Source organism: Cebus imitator, unplaced genomic scaffold (genome assembly GCF_001604975.1).
Source record: "Cebus imitator isolate Cc_AM_T3 unplaced genomic scaffold, Cebus_imitator-1.0 Scaffold259, whole genome shotgun sequence".
Taxonomy (NCBI): domain Eukaryota; kingdom Metazoa; phylum Chordata; class Mammalia; order Primates; family Cebidae; genus Cebus; species Cebus imitator.
The window spans coordinates 491,697-517,446 of NW_016107574.1; the positions used below are offsets into that span (position 1 = coordinate 491,697).

General features: G+C 36.2%; 1 protein-coding gene across 4 annotated transcripts in view; it reads right to left on the reverse strand.

Annotated features, from left to right (window-relative positions):
• The window catches only part of SHOC2 (SHOC2 leucine rich repeat scaffold protein), an 89,606-nt gene that overhangs the window by 63,272 nt on the left and 584 nt on the right, over nucleotides 1-25,750 (reverse strand). Inside the window, exon 1 of one of the 4 annotated variants that reach the window (XM_017499676.2) lies at nucleotides 25,439-25,531. The exons of 2 other annotated variants lie outside the window; for them this stretch is intronic. The gene's annotated coding sequence lies outside the window, so the exon portion shown is untranslated. Of the gene's footprint in view, nucleotides 1-25,412; nucleotides 25,532-25,750 lie in introns of those variants that run through there. One more of the 4 variants, XM_017499678.2, reaches the window with a different exon arrangement.

Consider the following 25,750-nt stretch of genomic DNA (forward strand, 5'->3'; position numbering starts at 1 on the left):
TTTTTTTTTTTTTTTTTTTTTTTTTTTTTTTTGGTAGTTAGATGCTTTCTCTTTATCTTTTGTGTATTTACTACAGGGTTTTTTCCCATGCAATGTATATAAGTCATCTTGTAGTTATAATAGCCTGTTGTAAGCTGATAAAAATTTAATTTCAATCACATACAAAAACTCTAACTTCTCCACACCCTCTCCAAGTTTACTGTATTGAGGACACAATTTATATCTTTTTATATTATATATAAAAATTATTCAAGGGGCCAGGTTGAGTGGATGGTGACAGTTCCTCAATGTATTCAAGAAAAAATCTAAAGACAACAGAAAACCATTAAATAACTAAGAAAGGAACTGATAAAATCATCAACAGTAAATAAAGATGATAAGAAACAAAAAGAATCAGTAAATTGAAATGTTCATAAATGAACATGACCCTGAATAATCTGTTAATAGAACCTCTATATAAAATTATAAATAATTTAACTCACATATGCGATATATGCAAAATCACACGTTAATACACTTTGAGCATTTAGAGAACTCTGAATGAACATTTTTATTATACGCTATTTTCATGCATATGCTGACTTTGAACCTAACCTTAAAGATGTGCCTTCTTCCTAATAATGATTCATTTGCTTTTTTCTACTAAAAAAAAAATAAAAGTATGTGAAAGTTGCACATCTGTGGAAGGGGCACAGAAAAAGAAACAGAAGAACATACACTACAATTAATGTAAAGATTAGATACATAAACCCCAAAAAACTTTGATGAAACAAAATTAGGAAAGGCAGGATTGCTTTCTAGTCTTAGGAAACTGAACAAAATGAGTGGCCAACAAAATACAAAAATTCCAAATGTCTATCTCAAAAAAATTATTTTTTCCTATCATTTCAGTCCTGATTCTACAGAAGGCCCTAATAATTTTTATCATTCTGGTATTTAAAAAGAAATTTCTTCCAATAATACATTACGTCTAAATACATAATTCATATAACCAAGAGGCCAATTACTTTCAGCTGTTATCTTTCTGAAAAGTACGTTAAATATATATATATATTCTATAAATTTAAAGTCAGGGCCTTAGAGATTAACTTCATAGTCATCTAAGCCCATTTTTTCATTAATAGTAGGATAAATATTTCCATAACTGACTACTAGGAAGGGATGATGTAGCTCAACTGAGAAAAAAAATCTGACTCATCCATCCTTGGCCTGTGCACCAATTCTTAAAAACTAGCACTGATTATCCTTAGTAGTAATACTGGTAAGGGTACATGCTTATTTTAAAACTATTTTTTCTCTTGGCTAGGAGAAAAATAGTGATTCTGAGAAATGAGGGGGAAACTAGATGTCTAGAAACTTGAGTTGTATATATATTCAATTTGACATACCTCAAAGATGATCTGATATCTCAATTCTCATGTTAAGTGGAGATACCACCTAGCTTTCCATCTCAAAAGTAAGGTGCTCAAAAGTAATCCCAGAACTTTGGGAAGCCAAGGTAGGGGGATTGCTTGAGGCTAGAAGTTCGAGACCAACCTGGGCAACATAGGGAAACCCTATTTACAAAATACATTTAGAAAAATTAGCCAGGCATGGTGGCACGTGCTTATAGTCCCAGCTACTCAGGAGGCTAAGGTAAGAGAATGGCTTGAGCCCGAGAGATAGGGGCTACAGTGAGACATGATTGTGCCACTGCACTCCACCCTAGGTGACACAATGAGACCCTGTCTCAAAAAAATTAAATTAAATTAAAATTAAATAAAATAAAAATTTTAAGGCAGTTAAAAAAAAAATCTGGAGTTGTGGGTTTTGGTTCCAATGTGACTTAGGCAAAAGTTACACTTCTAGGCCTCAGTTTTTACATCTGAAAAATAAGTCAGGAGGGCCACAGGATTTCTAAAATTCCTCCTGCTAAAACTTAACAGAAGGAAGTTCCAAAGATCAATTTTTGGTGTTTAATACATAGGAGGCACTTAAGAATTACTTTTAGTCTGGAAAATCAACTGTAACAAAATTTCCATGTCAAAAACCTCTCAGATTTATAGAAAACATACCACCATAATTAAATGTTCTGATTATATTTACATCCTGGGACAGCAATTATCATTTATCCCTATTAAAAAGCAAATGCCATGCAAATACATGTTTTGGAATACCCTAACAATACACTGATCTGAAAATATTCTGTAATATATTCTCAGCATTTCCCAAAATGTATTTCTACAACTTAGTTCATTATCAAATAGGTTTGAGATGTGTTTCCAATGTAATTATATTCTTTCTTTATAGCAGAAATTACTAGTGTTCTATACATTCTTCACAAAGTAATTATTTTGTTACATACAAGCTATTCCAAATTTATTTGGATCAAAAAACCCTTTTGGGGAATATCTATCAATATCTCAGTGTTTCAACTGCTCAAAGTACAATTATTTAGTAGTAAACACAGGCACTATTATCAGACAAAACACTGATCAAATTTTATTATTATAATTTATTAGAAAAGTAATTAAGATTTAAAAAATACTGGAATGATCAAGAACTACAGTAACAAAGGCTAAAAACTGAAAGCTCCAATAATCTACCACGCATTAAAATTTTCCATGAGGCTGCTAGATATGCTTTCGTACTTGAGACTAAGAAAGTAATACATAGTCACATAAAAGAAATGGAATGGAAAAAATACTTAGCTTCTCCCAGGTGCCACAGGTAAAATGAAACTCAGTCAAATGAATATAAGAATATGTTAAAAAATAAGAACAGAAGGAGGCTTGCCCAACAGCTATCAAAATTTTTCAAACATATTTCTTTTAACATATAGGTATTTTATCATATAGGTATTTTATCATTCTAATATTTAAAAGAGAAATTTCTTCCAATAATATAGTGCCAATTAAGTGAGGAAAATAGATGGACATTTCCCTTGAAAAACAAGATGCCATTCAGAATACCAGATTATTCCAGAACTAACATTCATTAAGCCAAAGGACTTAAAAATATTCTAGAAGCAGAATTTAGTACATGAAAGTTTAATTATCAGATTCAGTTGAAAGAAAAATCTTCATCTAAGGCAAACTGAAGAACTGATGAGCACTCTAAAACTAATCCCTAACTTTAGTTTTTAGTCTTTAACATTAGTCTCTAGTCTCATGCTTAATTCTTAATTCTAGATTTACTGGTCTCATTCTTAATGCTTTCTAATGCATAAGACTTCAAAACTACAAACTGATATAATCAAACTTATATGTTATATTGTGATTTTGTTTAATAAAAAAAATTTATCCAAAAGAGCCTCTAAAAATGAACTATTTTTGGCTTTCAGAAAACATCAGCACATATTTTATTCCTTCCAGTAAAGTTATCTTAATTCTAACAAAACTGGACTGACCTATAACTCTTGGTATTTCTGATTTGAAATGGCAGGATAAAGATTGTATGGTCCCCTTTTCCTCTTAAAAATATCTGAAAACAACTAGGAGAGGAGAGTGCGAAACAGAAACACAAACCACATCTCCAACAAACTAGGACATATCCCTAACCATACTATATGAGAAGGGCTACTAAATACAGTGAAGGTAAAGACGGATGCTGGGAGAGCTCAAGCCAGGGAAATGGCTTACATCTTCCAAACTCAAAACTATCAGTTCAGTTCTCTAAATTACATAACAGTCAGAAAAGCAAACCCAATAGTCCCTTCCTGGAAACATATGAAGCTTTCAGACCTCATTACTGAAACACAGAGTCAGGATTGGACCCCCTTCCCCCCCCAAAAAAGGACATACCCCTTCCTAAGAAAAGCTGACGCAGACTCATGAAGATAAATACTGCAATAGTAAAATTGTTGTTTTTCAAAGATTTAAATGAGGAACCCTTTGAGAATCTAGGCAAAAAAAATAAATAAATAAAATTAAAAAACCACTAACTTAAAATGTGAAGGAAGACGGAATCAATGCTTAAAAAACAGTGAAGCAGGCGGGGAGCGGTGGCTCATGCCTGTAATACCACCACTTTGGTCAGGAGTTTGAGACTTGCCTGGCTAACATGGTAAAACCCTGTCTCTCCTAAAAAAAAAAAAATACAAAAATTAGCTGGCCTGGGTGAGGGTGAGGGAGGGGAGGCTATAATCCCAGCTACTGGGAAGGCTGCGGCTGAAGAATCGCTTGAACCCAGGAGGCAGAGGTTTCAGTGTGCCGAGATCACATCACTGCACTCCAGCCTGGGAGACAATAGTGAAATTCCTTCTCAAAAAACAAATCAGTGAAGCAGTATCTAGAGTACCCAAGTATTTATCTCCAGTATAAAACCAACGGTTAAATATTATTAAATATACAAAACCACAAGGAATATTGTTTTCATAAACTTTAAGAACATACTCCATAAAGTTCAGCCATCTAAAAGAAAAAAACTATCCAAAACAACAAACTTTGAGCATCTGAATCCACCTAACTATTGATCTAAGACTATGGCTATGGCTACACAATATAGTGTAATTATTACAGTTCCTGACACTGTTTTTATATAACCAACAAAAACATGAGTAAAAAGATTAAGAAATGCTAACATCTTTATACTGTACTGCTTTACGTCTTTAAGTGTATTTCAATTGTTAACAGATCTTGTCTTATCTCCTAGTCCATTAGGTATAAAAGATGAGGCTATAATCATAATGCTATAATAAATATAAATGAGCTAAATACATTCATTTATTTAAGTCTCAGATTAGGTCTCAAAATAGAATGTAACTATATGAACACAAGACTCTTCTAACCCCCAAATTTGGATGGATGAAAATGAGAGAAGGCCAGGCACAGTGGCACACGTCTGTAACCCCAGCACTTTGGGAGGCTGAGGCAGGTGGATCACAAGGTAAGGAGTTCAAGACCAGCCTGGCCAACTAAGCGAAACCTCATCTCTACTAAAAATATAAAAATTAGCCAGGCTTGGTGGCATGCACCTGTAGTCCCAGCTACTTGGGAGGCTGAGGCAGGAGAATCGCCTGAACCCAGAAAATGTAGGCTGTGGTGAGTTGAGATCATGTCATTGCACTCCAGCCTGGGCAAGAGTGAGACTCTGTCTCCCACCAAAAAAAAGGAAAATGAAACAGATTTACATATTCAAATGACACAGGCATTTATAAGCACAAGGATATTCACACTAGCATCATTTGTAACAGCAATGTGTGGAAACACCTAAATGCCCACCAACCAGGACCTTTAGATAAATTAACAGTTATTAAAAAGAATGGAGCAACAGTTGAGTCAGTATAGCATATGGGATAATAGAAAAGACTCTGTAGCCAGACTGCTGAAGGCTGTAGTTCACCTTCTAGCTGACAACTTACTAGCATGTTATTTAAAGTTTGTGCCTCAGTTTCTTCATCTATGATAAGGGAATAATATTTACCTACTTCTCATACTTGTGATGAAGATTAATAATCAATACAAAAACACGTGCTAGAACAGGGCCTAGAACAAAGCATCATGTAAGTGTTAGATATTATTAGAGTTAAATGAGAAAAAGTGAACTGCTGAATAGCATATATGCTACCATTTATTAAAAAAACTTTTAAATATATACTTATATGTGTATAAAATAAATATATATGCATAAAATTCTGCAGAAGGATGAATAAACTCATAGTAGTTTCCCAGGAACAGAAATTAAACAGAAGAGGTTTCAGAGTGGGAGAAAGGTTTACTTTACCTTTCTATATGTTTTGAATTTTATACCACATGCATGTATGGACCAGACAAAAACTACTTAAATTACCTTAAAAAATCTTAAGGAATCTAGGCTAACTAAACGCAGTGCCACTTTTCTGGTTAGTTCTCTGTCTACCATGCCTAAGGTACCTTTACTCAATTCCAGGGTCATACAAACAGCAAATTCTCAGTAAAGGTATGTCCCCAAGCTATACAGAGTTCAGATATGTAATGTTGTCACCATATAAAATATAAAAGAAACATATCTTAGGAGACAACACTGCAAGGACATATGTAAAGGGAGTGTTCACTGCAATGTGCATACGAATAGCAAAACATTGGAAACAATGTACATTAATAGACTAAATTATGGCACTATGCAATATACAGATATTAAAAATGACAGCATAGTATAACTTTATGCATATAAAATATAATTTTTGTACATAAATAACAAATAGTAAATTCTAGACTCCACACAGGAATGCAGATATATTTCATCTTTTCATTGACTATGATTTGTGATATGGCTATATAATTTAATCATTCCTATTATCAACTGATATTTAGGTTGTTTCTGTTTTCCTTTACATTTTTTAACCTTGTTTTCACCAATATATATATAATGCTTCACTGAACATAAATCTTCACCCACAGGGACTAATACTTCTGTAAGGCAGATTGCTGAAAGTAGAACTATTAGGTCAAAACTAGTATGTGTTTTAAATTTTTGTATGTAGTTCCAAACTGCCTTCTTCCAAAGAGCCTGCATCAATTTATACTCTCCCAACCTTACAAATTAGTGATCATTCTCATCAATCTGATGTATAAAAAAGGATATATTATTTTTAATCTATATAATATTAGTAAGAGTGTGTAAATCTTTCCATTTCTCCACTGTCTGTAGTATTCATACAAAATATGGGTAAAAGCTACATTGTGCTTAACACACACTACAGCTTTTTTAATTTGCCAGAATTTAATCTTTGGGAGCCTCACATAAAAATCCAAACCTCTCATTTAAAAAAGTCAAAAGATATGGGCATCACTGGACTGGATCCACATTTCTTTTGTTTGTTTGGTGTTTAGAGACAGGGTCTTACTACATTGTCTAGGTTGGAGTGCAGTGGCTCTACACAGGTATGATCAGTGTGCACTGCAGCCTTGAATTCCTGGGCTCAAGAGATCCTCCCACCTCAGCCTCCAGACTACATGTGTATGCCACTGTGCCCAGCTCTGTATTTCCTAATGACAAAAATCAACTGGCATTGAAAAGACGCTGTACTCCACTGTCCACATTGGACAAATCAACGAGACAGAAAATTAACAAGGATATCCAGGACTTGAACTCAGATCTGGACCAAGCGGACCTAATAGACATCTACAGAACTCTCCACCCAAATCCACAGAATATACATTCTTCTCAGCACCACACTGCACTTACTCTAAAACTGACCACATAATTGGAAGTAAATCACTCCTCAGCAAATGCAAAAAACGGCAATCATGACCAACAGACTCTCAGACCACAGTGCAATCAAAGTAGAATTCAGGGTTAAGAAACTCACTCAAAACAGCACAACTACAGGTATTGATCGACTTACGACCCATGCAACTTACAACCATTCGACTTTACGACCACAATCGCTAGCCACGACTGCTCCGCATCTGGCAGCGCAAACGTTGCCCAGCTGGGCATACAACAGTGCGGACCAGCTTCTGGCAGCACTACCATCTATGTGTGCACCATTTCAACTGTTATCCCAGACTCGGTACAGCAATTTGTGTTTTGTGTCTTGGATATTTTTCATCAAGCCTCTCCCAATAAACTTCTTATACACTTCGAAGCAATGGACCCAAACATCGAACAATTTGCAAGGATTGAACGGATGGCGCACGATGTGTTTCGTCCGTATCGTGAAATTTATGAAGAAAAAAAGAAACATACATTTCAGACAAAGCTCACCACGTTTATGAAAAAACCAACTCTGGTAACCCCAACTGCTGCCTCAGATGACGACATCAATGATCCGCAGCCAAGCACCAGCGGCCAATAAAATGTTTCGTACATGTTTATATATTTTGATATGTTTTGCAATTGGGAAAATGTTTCCTATGGTATTTTTTACACCTGTATTTTGTATTTTTGTATGCACCTGTATTTTGTAATTTTGTATGTTTTGCAAATATTAAACCAGTTGTACTGGTAATGCAGTGTTTTACTTAAACCTGACGAATATAAAAATAAGAAACAAAACGGTGTAGAGATGATACAAGTGGCATAAAATGAACAAAGAAAATTATGATATATAACAATAATGAAAGAAAATTATGATAAAATATGACTTAAAGTTTTTATAACATCATTTCACAGTACTGTACATACAGCCTACTCAACTTATGACCAAATCGTGTTACGACCGGTCTGTCAGAACCAATCGTGGTCATAAGTCGAGCGCTAGCTGTGTATATGGAAATTGAACTACCTGCTCCTGAATGACTACTGGATAAATAATGAAATGAAGGCAGAAATAAAGATGTTCTTTGAAACCAATGAGAACAAAGACACAACGTACCAGAATCTCTGGGACACATTTAAAGCAGTTTCTAGAGGGAAATTTATAGCACTAAATGCCCACATGAGAAGAAGGAAAGATGTAAAATCAACACCCTAATATCACAATTAAAAGAACTAGAAGACCCAGATCAAACAAATTCAAAAGTTAGCAGAAGACAAGAAATAACTAAGATTAAAGCAGAACTGAAGGAGATAGAGACACAAAAAACCCTTCAAAAAAAAAAAAAAAAAAAAAAAACAAGAAGTGGGAATTTGAAAAAAAAAAAAAAAAAAAAAAAAAAAACCCTTCAAAAAAAAAAAAAAAATCAATAAATCCAGGAGTTGGTATTTTGAAAAGATCAACAAAACAGACAGACTGCTAGCCACACTAATAAAAAAGTGAGAGGAAGAATCGAATAAATGCGATAAAAAATGATAAAGGGGATATCACCACCAATTAATACAAACTACCATCAGAGATGACTACAAACACCTCTATGCACTTAATCCAGTAAATTGAGAAGAAATGGATCAATTCCTGGACACTTACACCCTCCCAAGACTAAACCAGGAGGAAGTTGAATCCCTGAATAGACCAGTAACTAGGTCTGAAGTTGAGGCAGCAGATAATAGCCTACCAACCAAAATAAGTCCAGGACCAGGTGGGTTCACAGTAAAATTCTCCCAGAGGTACAAAGAGGAGCTGGTGCCATTCCTTCTGAACCTATTCCAAATGATACAAAAAGAGGGAATCCTCCCTAACTCATTTTATGAGACCAACATCATCTTGATTCCAAAACCTGGCAGAGACACAACTGAAAAAGAAAATTTCAGGCCAATATCCATGATGAACATTGATGCAAAGGTTCTTAATAAAATACTGGCAAACTGAATCCAACAGCACATCAAAAAGCTTATCCATCACGATCAAGTCAGCTTTATCCCTGGGATGCAAGGGTGGTTTAACATACACAAATCCATAAACGTAATCCATCACATGAACAGAACCAATGACAGAAACCACATGATTATCTCAATAGATGCAGAGAAGGCCTTTGACAAAATTTAGCAGCCCTTTATGCTAAAAACTCTCAATCAACTAGGTATCAATGGAAGATATCTCAAAATAATAAAAGCTATTTACAACAAACCCATAGCCAATATTACACTGAATGGGCAAAAACTGGAAGCATTCCCTCTGAAAAGCGGCACAAGACAAGGGTGCCCCCTCTCACCACTCCTATTCAACATAGTATTGGGAGTTCTGGCCAGAGCAATCAGGCAAGAAAAAGAAATAAAAGGTATTCAATTAGGAAAAGAAGAAGTCAAATTGTCTCTGTTTGAAGACGACATGATTGTATATTTAGAAGACCCCATTGTCTCAGCCCAAAATCTTAAGTTGATAAGCAACTTCAGCAAAGTCTCAGGATACAAAATCAATGTGCAAGAATCACAAGTATTCCTATACACCAATAACAGACAAGCAGAAAGCCAAATCATGAGCGAACTCCCATTCACAATTGCTACAAAGGGAATAAAATACCTAGGAACACAACAAGGGATGTAAAGGACCTTTTCAAGAAGAACTACAAACCATTTCTCAAGGAAATAAGAGATGATACAAACAGATGGAAAAACATCCCATGCGCATGGTTAAGAAGAAGCAATATCGTGAAAATGGCCATACTGCCCAAAGTAATTTATAGATTCAATGCTATCCCCATCAAGCTACCATTGACCTTCTTCACAGAACTGGAAAAAAACATCCTCATATGGATCCAAAAAAGGGCACACATAGCCAAGAAAATCCTCAGCAAAAAAACAAACAAACGAAAAACAACAACAACAAAGCTGGAGGCATCACACTACCTGACTTCAAACTATACTACAAGGCTACAGTAATCAAAACAGCATGGTACTGGTACCAAAATAGAGATATAGACCAATGGAACAAAACAGAGGCCTTGGAAGTAACTCCACACATCTACAACCCTCTGATCTTGGACAAACCTGACAAAAACAAGCAATGGGGAAAGGGTTCCCTATTTAATAAATGGTGTTGGGAAAACTGGCTAGCAATGTGCAGAAAGCTGAAACTGGACCCCCTCCTTACACCTTATACAAAAATTAATTCCAAATGGATTAATGATTTAAACATAAGACCTAACACCATAAAAAAATCATAGAAGAAAACACAGGCAATAGCATTCAGGACATAGGCATGGGCAAGGACTTCATCACTAAAACACCAAAAGCAATGGCAACAAAAGCCAAAATAGACAAATGGGATCTAATTAAACTTAAGAGCTTCTGTGCAGCAAAACAAACCATCATTAGAGTGAACCGGCAACCAACAGAATGAGAAAAAATTTCTGCAATCTACCCATCTGACAAAGGGCTAATATCCAGAATCTACAAAGAACTTAAACAAATTTACAAGAAAAAAAAAAACAACCCCATCAAAAAGTGGACAAAGGATATGAACAGACACTTTTCAAAAGAAGACATTTATGCAGCCAACAAGCATATGAAAAAAGCCTCATCATCACTGGTCATTGGAGAAATGCAAATCAAAACCACACTGAGATACCATCTCAAGCCAGTTAGAATGGCAATCATTAAAAAATCTGGAGACAACAGGTGTTGGACAGGATATGGAGAAACAGGAAGGCTTTTACACTGTTGGTGGGAGTGTAAATTAGTTCAACTATTGTGGAAGACAGTGTCGCAATTCCTCAAGGATCTAGAAATAGAAATTCCATTTGACCCAGCAATCCCATTACTGGGTATATACCCAAAGGATTATAAATCGTTCTATTAAAAGACACATGCACACATATGTTCACTGTGGCACTGTTTACAATAGCAAAGACTTGGAACCAACCCAAATGCCCATCAGTGATAGACTGGTTAAAGAAAATTTAGCACATATATACCATGGAATACTATGCAGCCATAAAAAAAGGATGAGTTCATGTCCTTTGCATGGACATGGATGAAGCTGGAAACCATCATTCTCAGCAAACTGACACAAGAACAGAAAACCAAACACTGAATGTTCTTACTCCTAAGTGGGTGCTGAACAATGAGGACACATAGACACAAGGAGGGGAACATTACACACCAGGGCCTGATGGGGAATGGGGGGTGTAGGAGAGGGATAACGGGGTGGGGGGATTGAGGAGGGATAATATTAGGAGAAATACCTAATGTAGATGATATGGGAATGGATGCAGCAAACCACCATGACATGTGTATGTATACCTATGTAACAATCCTACATGATTTGCACATGTTCCCCAGAACTTAAAGTACAATAAAAAAAATTAAATAAAAAAGAAGCTGCCCTCTCCAAGTGCTCTCCAATTCAACCACCTCACACATTTCCCTTACTGGGTTCACTCATTTATGTTACCTGCCTGGTCTCCTGTAAGAATTTAAGTGTAGTATCCCAGTTCTATTGGTTTATTTGGTTACATACAGGCTATTAAGATTCTTAGTGTGAATTATATTAATAATACCTTGTCTTGTACAAACGTAAATATTTCCTGTTTTTCTTTTTAACTGAATGATATATAATCATAAATATATGATTATTTATATATCATAAATATATGATTATTTATATATATAAATAATCATAAAACTTTTAAAGTCTAGAAGAACATCCATAAAATGCTATCAATGCTATCCTTCAATTACAGGTGATTTTCACTTTTTATCTCTGTATGTGTATCCTTTAAATATATACAATGAGCAATCACTCCTTTCATAATTAGGAAGAAAACTACTTTCATTTTGAAACAAAATATATGTAACACTGATAGTTATGTTTACTTTTAAACTGATAAAGGATAAAGCCAATTAAGACTTTACCTATGAAGAAAACCTGAGAGCATAACACAAGATGAGGTCAATACAATAATCAGAGATCATTTAGTCTAGAATTACGCATAAAAAACTTAATACCTACTACTTCCAGCCAGAATTACAATATAAACTGTTTTTACAAGTGACATTCAGAAGTACACGGAGTGATATGACTCACTCTGAAGTTGTAAAACAAGTTTTTAAATATTAGCAGTTCAGAAAACCAATTTTCTCCAATTATAAATATTTAAATTTTTACAAATATAAAAAGTATATTTTCATTTGGTCAACATTTATACTAAGTGTCATGCATTTAGTATACCTTGTACTTTGCAAGGTGCAAAGCATACAATAAAGCACAGTATTTGCCTGAAAGCTTATACACAAGTGAGTAAAGCAAGAAAAAAATCGAGTATGTGCTGTTGAAGCACAAAGGGAAGGCACTTGAATTAGCCTTGGAGGTTAGGGGAATCAGGAAACGCTTCTTAAAAAAGGTAACATCTAAGCAGGTATCAACCAAAAAAGGTGAAAGGGGGCCAGGAATCCAGGTGTCATCCTGACTTCTCTCTCCCCTTCAATTTTTACATTCTGATAATCACCAAATCCTATCAATTTTTCTCCCCAAATTTCTCAACTCCATTGCCTTCTCTTCATTGTCACTGCCATTACCCTGCTACAAGGTATATCAAATTCTCTCTTCTAAATAGTCTCCCCAATTTCTCAACTCCATTGGCTTCTCTTCACTCTCACTGTCATTACCCTCCTACAAGGTGTATCAAATTCTCTCTTCTACATAGTCTTCTAACTGGTCTCACCATATTCACTTCCCCAACCTGTTCTTAACCTAATCACTGTTGCATGTGTTCTTTCAAACACTCAAATCTAATCAGGTTAATGTCCAATTAAAAGAACTGAGGGAGGTCCTCAGGATTAAACCCAAATTTCTTCATAGTAATTACCATGTGTTGAAGATCTGGCCCCTGCTTACTTTTGTCACAACTCTTACTATTTCCCATCTCGCACTATGGTCACATCAACTTCTTTCACATTCCATGGCAGAGTCTTCTATCTCCTGTGTCTCGGACTTACACAAGCTATTTTCTTCCGCCAGAAACAAAGATTTACAATTCTTCACTGAGCTAACTCCTACTTACTCTTCAGACCTCAGCTCAGAGGTCTGGGAAGGCTTTTCCCAATTATTTAAAAGCCTTTCTGCATACCACCTCCTCTGTATTCCCACTTAAAACTCCCCCTAACAGAACACCTATCATACTATTATTGGACTTGGCAGGTTAGTTGTCTGTCTCTCTCATTTAAAGGTAATGGGAAAATAGGAACACTACTGTCTTTTTCACAGTTGTATTCTAGTACTTAGGACAATACTTAGCACATGTAACACTTATATTTATTTAAAAAACAATAAATACGTGTTAATTTGGCTTTATCTGCCATTCTAGACAGCATGCTTATTACATAAAGAAGCAATTTTACTCTATAAAGTACTCTAAAACATAAAAAATATTATGAACCTTTTATTGAGCACACAATAAATGCTCAATAAACACTGGCTAGCATGATAAATAAACAATAAACGAGGTTTTACCTCATGCATGGAGTTCCCCTATCACCTACTTAAAGTTAACTCCAGGTCACTCAAATTTTGACATGAATACCTAAAAATTACAAGATTTCAACTGTATTATTTATTAAAATGTAAAGGCTTCTTATTCTTTTAAATAAAGAGCTCTCCTACCTAAATCATGTAAAGCTATATAATTTGGCAGTTTAAGAATTTAAAAAGGAACTTTCAAAATTAGAAGACCAAAATATTGGTCCAAAGAATAAGAAAACACCCAAAATTAACATGCTCAAAGGAATGTTATTGTTTACAGAGAAATGGAAAAGCACATCTTTAAGCAGCAAAAGTGAACCTGAGGTAGGACAGAGGCTAAAGGCTGTCCATGAAAATAAAATAAAATGTTCTACATTGGTTCATTTAATTAGAACTACGTCAAGAGTCCTGCATTACTTCTTACGGGAAAGCAAAAGACTTTACACGTAATTTAGACTCTAGGAAAACAAGAGTTTAGAGAAAAGAACTGAAAATTCCTGTTTACCCAACCCACAATATAAACCATAATTGGGATTACAGCTCTCTTGTATAACACTTCAATTTACCATATGCATAAATGGCAAAATTCTTCACCAAAGTCTCCCAGTTAAAAGGCAAGGTAGGGAAGAGGGGATTTAATAGTCTCAAAATAACTAAGACATAATGGTAAACGTCAAATATCTTAACCAAAAATTATCTGAAAAATTTTAATGCCACACAAACATTACCAAAAAAAAAAAAAAATTTTTTTACTTGTGAATATTTGCTTAAATTGCCTTTCTTGCCAAGGAACTCCAAACATGCCATATACAACTTAAGTATTCCCAAGATCTACTTTTCATTTCCTATGCAAACTGGCAATTAAAAAAAAAAAAGGCTAGTTATTTAATTATTAGTATAAAGCAAAAGAGAAAATATAACTGCTATATACACTAAGATGACTGCAATATTCAATATAGTATTTTCAAAAAAAAAAAAAGATTTTCAGGTCTTTTAAGCTAAAAATGTTAATTAAATTTACTACGTTTTTGTACATATAAACCCAAACATTTCTTCACTATAAATCCTTTCCATTACTCACTCTGTAACTATCAGAAACTGTCAGAAAAAAAATAAATAAAATAAATGCACTATCAATAACAAGACGAGGAATATATGGTCTCAAAGTATCTAATATCCAAGAATCAGTCAGTAGTAAGTTGTCATGATTATAAAACTGGCCTTTCTTACATTTATATGGTCCATTTCTGAGACATCAGAGAAAGACCTCTACATTCAACTATTTATCTACTATCCTGATCGTTTGGTTTTTTAAATAGAACGTATATATTTTGAGTTTTAAAAATATAATCTCATTTATCTCTGTATTACATTTTAAAAAATATCACAAAGCAAATATCTTCTCATATAAGATCAAAAGAAACATAATAAGCAGTCATACTCAATTTAATGGTAATAGGAATTTTTCCCATCAGAAGTTACTCAAAATATTGAAAGGTAGCTCTTGCTTCTATTTTTTAACATATATAAAGGAATATTATTTTTTTAATTTAACACATTAAACACAACCCTACAATTCTCAACTGGTATGTACTACCTACTATCTTCTGGGTATTTGAAGACGGGACATTTGGAAGGTAATTATGTTTAGGTGAAGTCACAAGAGTGGGGTTTTCATAATGGGATTAACATCCTTGTAAGAGGAGACCAGAGAACTTGCTCTCTCACATTTTCTGCCAACTGCAGATACAGCAGGAAGACCACCACCATCTGTAAGAGACTCTTCATTTGCCATGAACAGAATCAGCTGGCACCTGGATCTTAGACTTTCCAGCCTTCCGAACTGAGAAATATATACCGTGGTTTAAGCCACACGGTCTATGGCATTTTATTACAGTAGTTTTAGCAGATCCCAAAATTAGATTCCCACATAGATTACAGAAGCTTGAAATGAAAAAATTTCCATACCACAAACATGTAAATCATGTAGTAATTTTCAGGTAGCAAGTGATATGTTATTTAAATAATGCCAGGAATAAAAACTGTTATTTGACAATAGTGATTTTTAGTTGTTCTTGGAAGCAACTCAGATATTATCAACTTGCATAATTAGTTACAAAAACTGGATAACAGTCATAAAATATGCTGATGAAAAATTTTTATTTTTACCACATGAATCTACTAGTTATAGATGATCAATTTTCAAATAAATTGAATATAACAAAATATATTTTAAAAACTTCACTTATATTAAACAATTTCAGCTTTCTTTAATAAAACAAAAATCCTGAAGATCTTGCCACAGGGTCATTGTTGTTATATTATGGTATTTACATACATACACATATACACCTGCAAATACCAGGTATAACTGAGTTCCAATTGAGAAAAAGCCAGGAAAGTTTTTTCATACGCATTAAGGAATTACTTAGAGTTAACTCTCCAAGAGTTATACAGCTGAATTTTTTTGAGACAGGATCTGGATCTGTTGCCCAGGCTGGAGTGCAGTGGTGTGATCTCAGCTCACTGCAACCTCCACCTCCAGGCTCAAGCCATCCTCCCACCTCAGTCTCCCAAGTAGCTGCGATTACAGATGTGTGCCACCACACGTTGTTAATTTTTGTATTTTTGGTAGAGACAGGGTTTCACCATGTTGGCCAGAATGGTCTCAAACTTGTGAGCTCAAGAGATCCGTCTGCCTCAGCCTCCCAAAGTCCTGGGATTACAGGTGTGAGCCACTGCGCCTACCATACAGCTGACTTTTAAAGCGAATTTCAGTCCATTCTTTTGTGTAACATAAAACCTTTTAACTAAAACATTTAATATTAATCTATCTTTTACAACTAGTGTAGGCTCAACAATAAGCTGGTAAAAGCATGTTTTATCAAATTCCTTTATAACCATATTTTCCTGAATAAAAAAGTAAATAAACTAGTGAATTTCCTTCTTTTTAATACTTTCTCATCAATTTCAGTATCTGGTTCTCATAGGCTGGAACAATGCTACGACGACTGCGTTGCACAACAGTCTGGGGGAAATATTGTTTGTTGCCCAGGCTGGAGTGCATTGGTGTGATCTTGGCTCACTGCAACCTCTGCCTCCCAAGTTCAAGCAATTCTCCTGTCTCAGCCTCCCGAGTAGCTGGGACTGCAAGCATGTACCAAGTCCAGCTACTTTTTGTATTTTCAGTAGAGTCAGGGTTTTGCCATGTTGCCCAGGCTGTTCTCTAATCCTGACCTCAGGTGATCCACCCATCTCAACTTCCCAAAGTGCTAGGATTACAGGTATGAACCACCGCAGTTGGCTAAGGAAATATTTAAATAAAAATTATTTTCACTAAAAAGTATTGTACAAAAGCATAACAGGAATATTTACATCAGTTATCAAACTTTTCCTAATAAAAGACTGTTCTGTTTTAAAAAGTGACTATTTTAAAAGTCGTTTTTCTCAAGCCCCTAAATAATTATTTTCATTAGCCTAACACATTACTGCCTGATTTATTTCAAACATTCACTAACCATCATTATATCATAAGAATATCTTAAGGTGCCTAACACAAAGTCTGACACAATCTCACATCATTTTGCAGTTTCTCTATGCTTTGTTCTTGTCCCAAATACTCATATTCTGTTGTACTACTATAAGCTATTACATAACAGGAGGTGGGAAAAATTTAAAAAATACTGCAGCACTACCAGCCATTTAGCATACTGAGTTCCCACAGTTGCTCAGTGGGTGTTCTGAAACTAGGCCATTTTCTAGTATTAAGAATTTCAAATCACTACTTCCAAAGTACAGAAATAAATGTCTTCAAGATTCAATCATAAAACCTTACTATTTTAAGCTGCCTAGTATATAAGCATCCCATTTATATGAGTCTAGAGTTGCAATTAGCACATGATTGATAAACCAGTATTTGTTTTAGGAGCAAAATAACTAGCTCTCCTACCTATTCATATAGTCATAGAATTCAAGAGATCACAATATTAAAATAAAATGTAATTTGAATCAGAACAAAAGCTCTGGTGAAATTTTAAATTCTCTATCCCAGATATATACAAACCCAAACTGAATTAAATATAATCTATTTCAGGTCACCCAATCTGTCAGACACCACATACTTTTAGCAAAGAACTATGACTTTCAACCTAATTTTCCCCGTCCAAGTGACCAGAAAATGCAAGAAATTGAAGCTTAGTCTCTTTAACAAAATCAGAATTGAAATACTTACGCTATTTTGTCTTATCAATGCAACAGGTTATGTTTTCATTAAAAGCAGATCAAGAAAACCATGCTGCTACTCAATTTTACATATTTCATAGCAAAGTAAATAAACATATGTTAAACATAAAATCTACCTCTACAAATTATACGGTACTGCATTGACTCAGTACGTTCAAGTAATTGTTTCAACTTATTTTGTTCAATAAATACTGGCACCTACTATGTTTTACCTCATTAAGCAAACCTTTCCAGTAAGAAAAGCTTAACACAGTGAGTTTTAAATTGTTTAATATTGAATGGCATTTTTTTGAACTACATGGTCTTATGTTGTCTTTAACAAAATTTACTACTTTCCAATAACCTCTTCTTCATAATTCTAGATCATCATTTTTTATACTATTCTATGTATAAAACAGTGTCTTGAAAGATTGTAGGTATGCCTGTCATAACATTAAGTCGCTATAAACTGGTGTTTTTACAAAATGTCTTACATCTGCCTTTTGACTGTTTTACTTCTCTTATTTTCAACTCTTATAACTCTAGGAGTAATTTCAGTCCTTTTTACATTTGGTTACCAAACTTTTAAAAACCGTACACCATGTGAGAATAAAAATGCCTGAATTAAGGCGTGAAGGACTTTAAGAACAGAAAATGCATGTTTCAAAACAAGAACATTGTGACATCTCTTTGATTTTCCTTTGGCCTGTTGAGTTTGTTTTGGGGCTGTAGACTACTAATCTAAAACTAATTTTCTACTTGTAGCCTACAAGGTCTAGACATTTTTTATTGGTAGAACAATAAAAGACAGACATACTCAATGCTCATCTTGAGGCTTACAGTCTAGCAATAATGACGGACATCAAACATATTACAAAAATAGTGAATATTATAAAAGAGGAAGTAAAAGTGCTTGGATACCTTCAAAGAGAAGAACCTAACTAGGGATCAAAAGAAGGTCTCCCACAGGATGGGACACAAAATTGAGGCCTGAAGGGTGATTAGAGTTTAGCCATGTAAAGAGTACATGAGGTAGTAACCAAGCAGATGACACTAGAAAGTTTTAGTGTCCTAATAAGTAATCTCAAGATAAATGAGGTGTGACAAGTTTAATAGCTAAAATATGAATATTTAAATAAATTTCTCAAATTTTTTTAATAAAAATAATTAGAAGGATCAAAAAATGCAAATAAATAAAAATGTTTTAACATAGAAAACTATGGCGCTTTGCAGGGAATGGAGTTTGGGACATCAAAATTGGGACTCACTATGCCCTGTTACAAGTATTAAATTAAACTGCATGAAGGGTCAGGCAGTGTGGCTCACACTTATCATCCCAACACCTTGGAAGGACAAGGCAGGTGGACTGTTTGAGCTCAGGGATTTGAGACCAGCCTGGGCAACACAGCAAAACCTAGTCTCTACAAAAAACAGAAAAATTAGCCAGGCATGGTGGCACGCACCTGTAGTCCCAGTTACTCGGGAGGTTAAGGTGGGAGGATCACTTGAGCCCAGGGAGGTCAGGGCTGCAATGAGCCCCGTGACTGCACCACTGCCTGGGTGCAGAGCAAGACGCTGTCTTGAAAAAAAAAATGCTGTGTGAAAAATTACTCAATTCTCAAGTTCAGGGAACTTTTAAATCATACAAGACCAAACAAAGCCGTCTTCCAGGACATAACAGCTGACCGTACAGTTTGACTTGCCTGAAGAATGGCACTGTCAAGTAAGTATGGAAAATGTTTTTTAAAGTGTACTCAAAGGAGTACATTTTAAATGATTATACAGAAACAAACAAACAAAAAACACACTTTACCATGAATGCTAAGAAAGTTCATAAATGTTACTCTTAACATGATACATAAATGCAAAGACAAGATATTTAAGTGATTTTGAAACATTATTAGTATCCAAGTTCTAAGCCTGGGTATTATTTCCCACATTAGGCTGACATATTCTCCTTGTACTTAATTAAAATATTAATGAAAAATAACATAGGTAAAAATTTTTTCCCTTTCTTTTCACAGGTATTGAAGGTAAAGTTTCAAATAATAGTTTGGAATAGCTCCTCAACATTAATACAGGTCTGCAGTTCAAAGCACAAATAAAAGTGGGAACACAAGAAATATTATTAATAACATAAGCGTTAATCAAAGTCTACCATATGACCTACTATTACTACTAGAATCCAAACTGTTATTCTTCTCTAACTGTCCAAGTGGAGCCAAACATATCTGGCCTTTCTGGTTTTACTACCCTCCTCTATCCTACTTATTCCTCAAGAGTTAGTTCCAGTCCTATCCTCCAACAGGCATCGCCAGTTGTACACGCAGTCTGAGTCTTAACTCATCTGAGTTTGCCAGTGTATACTGCTGTTAAAGCATGTGTCACATTGTTTAACAATTAACTATTGACTTGTCCAGTTCATACGACAAACTCCAAACTTACAGAAAGAAGGAAACATATTTATCTCTGTATTCAGAGTCTGGGACACACATGGACACACACAGAGCAGAAGTTCCATGACATTGGTGAATGTGAAACTGTAGTAAGAAATATTTATAGAACAAAATTGAAAAGTTAAAGACTATTTGCAAGACTGAGAAAGTACTGAAAGCAGGCCGAAGTGTTATATAACACAAAACTGGAAACTGAGAAAACTCAAATTTAACTGATCAAATTAACTCCAAGTTCTAGAAATTATGTGTCAGAACAGGCGATTTCTTTACCTCCAAGATATCAGAAGAACAAAAAGAAAAAAAGATCTACGTTTGTCAGCTGTAAAATTATAGGGCTTTTAAATAGTAATTGAGGGCAAATAAAGTATTGAAACATTAGAAGTCTTCCTAGTGCTGCCAGGCACAGTGGCTCATGCCTGTAATCTCAACACTTTGGGAGGCTAAGGCGGCGGATAATGAGGTCAGGGATTCAAGACCACCCTGACCAACATGGTGAAACCACATCTCTACTAAAAACACAAAAATTAGCCAGGCATGGTGGCACACACCTGTAATTGCCGCCATTTGGGAAGCTGAGGCAGGAGAATCACTTGAACCTGGGAGGTGGAAGTTGCAGTGAGCCAAGATTATGCCACTGCACTCCAGTCTGGGTGACAGAGCGAGACTCCATCTTAAACTCCCCCACAAAAAAAGTCTTCCTAGTGCTATAAACAGAAGATAGTCATGCAGAAATAATTTATAAAAATATTTCAGATTCATTTCACATAGGGACCAATTATAGTCTTTTTGAAGGTCTCTTGTAACGTTTTAGCTACAAGCAGTATGTTCATTCTTTCTAATAAATGAATCCTTACCTTTTAGATTATATACTACTTTTTGCAATCAGTTCTGACCTTTAGAGAAGTTAGAATGAGATATACAGTGTGAAACTGAATTAGTCTTTTTCTAAATCTTGATAATGGGAACTGCATACTTTCTCAAGAAGCACATAAGCTACCATCATCTCAAAGGCTTAAGGATCGTTGGTAATTAGAATATCCTTTCGTATGTGCAAACTTTGCTTTGCTGAATTAAAGATGCTATATTAAAAAGTTGACAGCCAGGGGGAAAATACCAAACAAAACCAGAATGAACACTAATTTATATTAAAGTAATTCAATTATATATTTTAGAACATAAACAATTCTCAGAGTTATGCATGTTTGCTTCAACCTGCAATGATTAACAAGCACTTTTAAGAACACTCTATAATATATGAAGTTCAAGCATTCCACAGGTCATCTGTAATTTATAAATCATTCAGATTTCAAAAGTCAGTTTAGAGAGTTGGAAAATATAAAAATTTAACTACTATATTAAGAGAAAATATTTCAAAAAAGATCTACAGGGCACAACTCTGATGCAGTGTAACAAGTAAATGAAACAAAAATCAGAAGACTACGCAGTTAAAATAGGGGATTACAAGGAGAGCAGATGATATATGTCCATAAATTAGTCTAAGAAAGATTCAGCCAAATTATATGTCTAATGCATAACATAATGCATGAAATAAGTATCCCATGTATATCTAAATTTCCTCTATTAACCGATATTTTATAAACAAGTAGCAGAATTTTTCCAAATCCAAGCTATAAATCTCAGAACTCACTGAAGGATTTGTGGGTTAACGTGTTTTGTTGTTTTTTATTGTTTTGGGTTTTTTTTTTTAATCTTTTGTTATAAGCAGAAATCTTTTTTCTTTTTTTTTTTTTTGAGATGGAGTTTCACTCGTTACCCAGGCTGGAGTGCAATGGCTGCGATCTCGGCTCACCGCAACTTCCGCCTCCTGGGTTCAGGCAATTCTCCTGCTTCAGCCTCCTGAGTAGCTGGGATTACAGGCGCGCACCACCATGCCCAGCCAATTTTTTTTGTATTTTCAGTAGAGACGGGGTTTCACCATGTTGACCAGGATGGTCTCGATCTCTTGACCTCGTGATCCACCCGCCTCGGCCTCCCAAAGTGCTGGGATTACAGGCGTGAGCCACCGCGCCCGGCCTATAAGCAGAAATCTTATGCATTTTTATACATGAAAGCTACATGACTGATATAGTAAATCAAATTCTAAAGATAAATTATTTCACTTAATCTTCAGCCTCCAAAAATATGCATCCTTATATCTACATATAGAGTTTATATCTTTTAGTCAGATTCTTATATTTAAATATTTTTACCAAAAAAAACCCCAAAATATTCAAATGGTTTAAAGAACAGTCTTCCAAAAATACTAAATTGTACAACAAATATTGAAAATGAGCATATTTTCAAGACAAATAGGACTATAATTTATCCACCTGTATAATAAAAGAATTTCAACTTTATTCACCCTTCCTCCCTAATTCATACAAGTAAGCCAAGGCAATAAATATACCAACCACTATTCAGAAGTCAATTTTGGAAATATTCCACATAGAATTCCAGTTTATGTCTCTGGTGCAGAGGGAGAAAAGTCATTCTTTCCTTACCCAAGTCATAGGAAAAAAAACAGTAACATATTAAAAGCTTAATTCCAGCAAGTGTGACAAAGGAATTTGTAATTTTCATGTTTCTATTTAAACATGAAATGTTTCAAATTTCCAACTGGCTTGTAGTTCCCAAGTTGATGCATGACCCTTACTTGATACAACTACCAGAAAAACGGCTCTGATGAACTTTCTGAATACCGTAGTTTAAAAAACAAACAAATCTAGCTGCAAACTATTAATATATATTTTAACATCACTCTTTAATCCATAATTTGAGAAAATTTTCTAAACTTAAAAATAATGAGTGATCAGAAAACAAATGTCAACTTTTAAGACAAATGTAGCTATTTCTTCAAAAACTGAAGGGGTTCAATAGGGATGATTAATAGATATAAAAAACAGAATGAATACGATCTAGTATTTGACAGCACAACAGGGTGACCATACGCAATATATTTAATTGTACATTTTAAAATAAGAGTATAATTGGATTGTTGCATCACAAAGGGTAAATGCTTGAGGTGATGGATACCTCATTGACTATAATGTGACTATCATGCATTGTATGCCTATATCAAAATATCTCATATAACCCATAAACACCTACTATGTACCCATAAAAATTAAAAACTAAACATAAAACTGAACAAGCACCTTGGGAAAATGCAGTACCCTTAAAGAGAGGATATGCCCGTAATTTCAAACCGGGATTTCAATATTGTTTTAGATGTTAGCTTTTCATTAAATTTCGGCCATTTGAAAGTTACAAACCTTAGACAAAGTCTTTATTTAGTTTTGTCTTTATTTTTGACTATTTTTCAAATGGATACTTATAATTACATGAAAAGTTTACAATATATTTAATGTCTAAATAAAGATAAAAGTTTCTCATACTCCGGCTAAGTTCCATATGTGGAGAATGGTCATTTGCAAACTTTATTTCTAAAATTCTTTTCACTGTCACACAGCAAAACACCAACACTTGATAAATTCAAATTATAAATATAACCTTACTGAATGCTACAAATTGCATGCAATAGCTAAGTCTCTTCAAGTACACAGTAACAGTTCTACAGCCCATGGCATGGAAGATGAGGGTAAAGATCAGTACACTAATAAACTGAGGTCTTTAAATTAAAACTATTTTTCAGTGGTGATGCTGCATTTAGTTACAAAAACACCTGGTTACACAAGTGTACCTTAGAATTCTGGAAAAAGGTAACCAAAAGCTTTTGATACAGTAGTCCCTCTTAAGAAACTAAACGCACCTGGTATCTAAGAAGAGTATACGAAATGACACAGGTGTAAGCCTAGACACTGCTGGTAGTTATCATGCTGGAGGCAAACACTATACAGTCCACATCTGCAACCTAATTTTGCTTCAGCATCCCCAGAGACTTCGAAAATATTTCTTTGGGTAGGTTGCAAAACAGTGCTTCCTCTTTTATTCTCATCACCCCCATTACGATACAAAGCAACACAGACAAAATCAAAAGGCCAACTGCAAGGGCTTAAACACACACACAAAGCATCTTCTTTCTAGCTCCCAAATCGGTTATTTATTCCACCTGTTTGTAAATCCACAATTCCACAATAACACAAACTGCCTGCTGAAAGAAAGGAGGGAGGAAAGAAAAGAAAAAGAGGAAAAAGAAAGAGAAAGAAAGGCAAATTAATGCTTCGGAGTCATTACTCTTCCACCTAGGCTTGGGGGGTGGGGGATGGTACAAAAACAATGGATATTGAGGGGTTAGGGGGAAAAAATCGTCTTGCCCCAAAGCCTCTTGTATTAAGAGCCTGGGGGAGTCGAGAGACAGAGACTAGTTTTCCTCTCTCCGTAAAAGCTGGGCTATCACGGGGAGAGGTTGCCATCGGGCATGTTCTGCGAGGCAGTCTCGAAGGGCTACAACTCGCTTCGCCGCCAGGCAACACACCCAGAGCCGATCCAGCACACTTCACTCCGGGATTTTTAGGGAGAGGAGAACTGGAGAGCGCGGTGGGCTCTAGGGAGGGAGCGCCGAGAGACCCCACCCTGTAGGACCGCCGCTGCGCCCGGGCCCTCGCCAACGATTTACACGACCCGGGCACCCCGCGGGCTGAGCCCGGGACCGCCGGGGGCCGAGAAGGGCGGGACCGTCCGCCGGGCGCCCCCGGCCCGCGCCCTCGCGCCGGCTTGCCCTCGCCTAAGCGCTGTCCGGGCCGCCTGCCGCCACCGCAGGCCCAGCCCCGGCCGCTGTCAGAGCCGGCCGCCTCCCTCTCCGCGCCGGGCTGCGGGCTTCCACGCCAGCCGGTTTCGAGGGCCCCGCAATCACGGAGACAGCACCCAGGAAAGCGGCGGCTGCGGCGGCGCCTCCCAGGGCCCCGGCCCCTCGGGCCTCGCCCCAGCGCCGCCGGCTCGCGCCTGTCAGGGCGCGCGGGGCCTCCCCCTACCGACAACCAGCCTGACTGCCCAACGGACAGGAAAGTAGGCAGGAAGAACCGATCAACACACACCCTCCACCTCATCGGCCCCGGGTTACCGTCAGGAGCCCCGACTCCGCCATCCTCCTCGCTCACCCTCCTTCCTCCTCTTCCTCCTCCTCCTCCTCCTAAGAAGCGACGCTGCCCAACCGCCGCCCCCCGCCCGCCCCGCCCCTCCCCCACTCGCCCCGCCCCGCCCCGCCCGTCCCTCCACTACTCTCGCTCCGGCCGCCACGCCCCACCCCTCCGGCGTGGGCCCGTCACTCGCTAGGCAAGAAAAATGGGCGGTGCCGGGGCAAGTGAAGCTGCCCAATTAGAGAGGGGCACTGGCGCCAGCTTCCCTGTCTCCGCCCTTTTCCTTTACTCAGCTC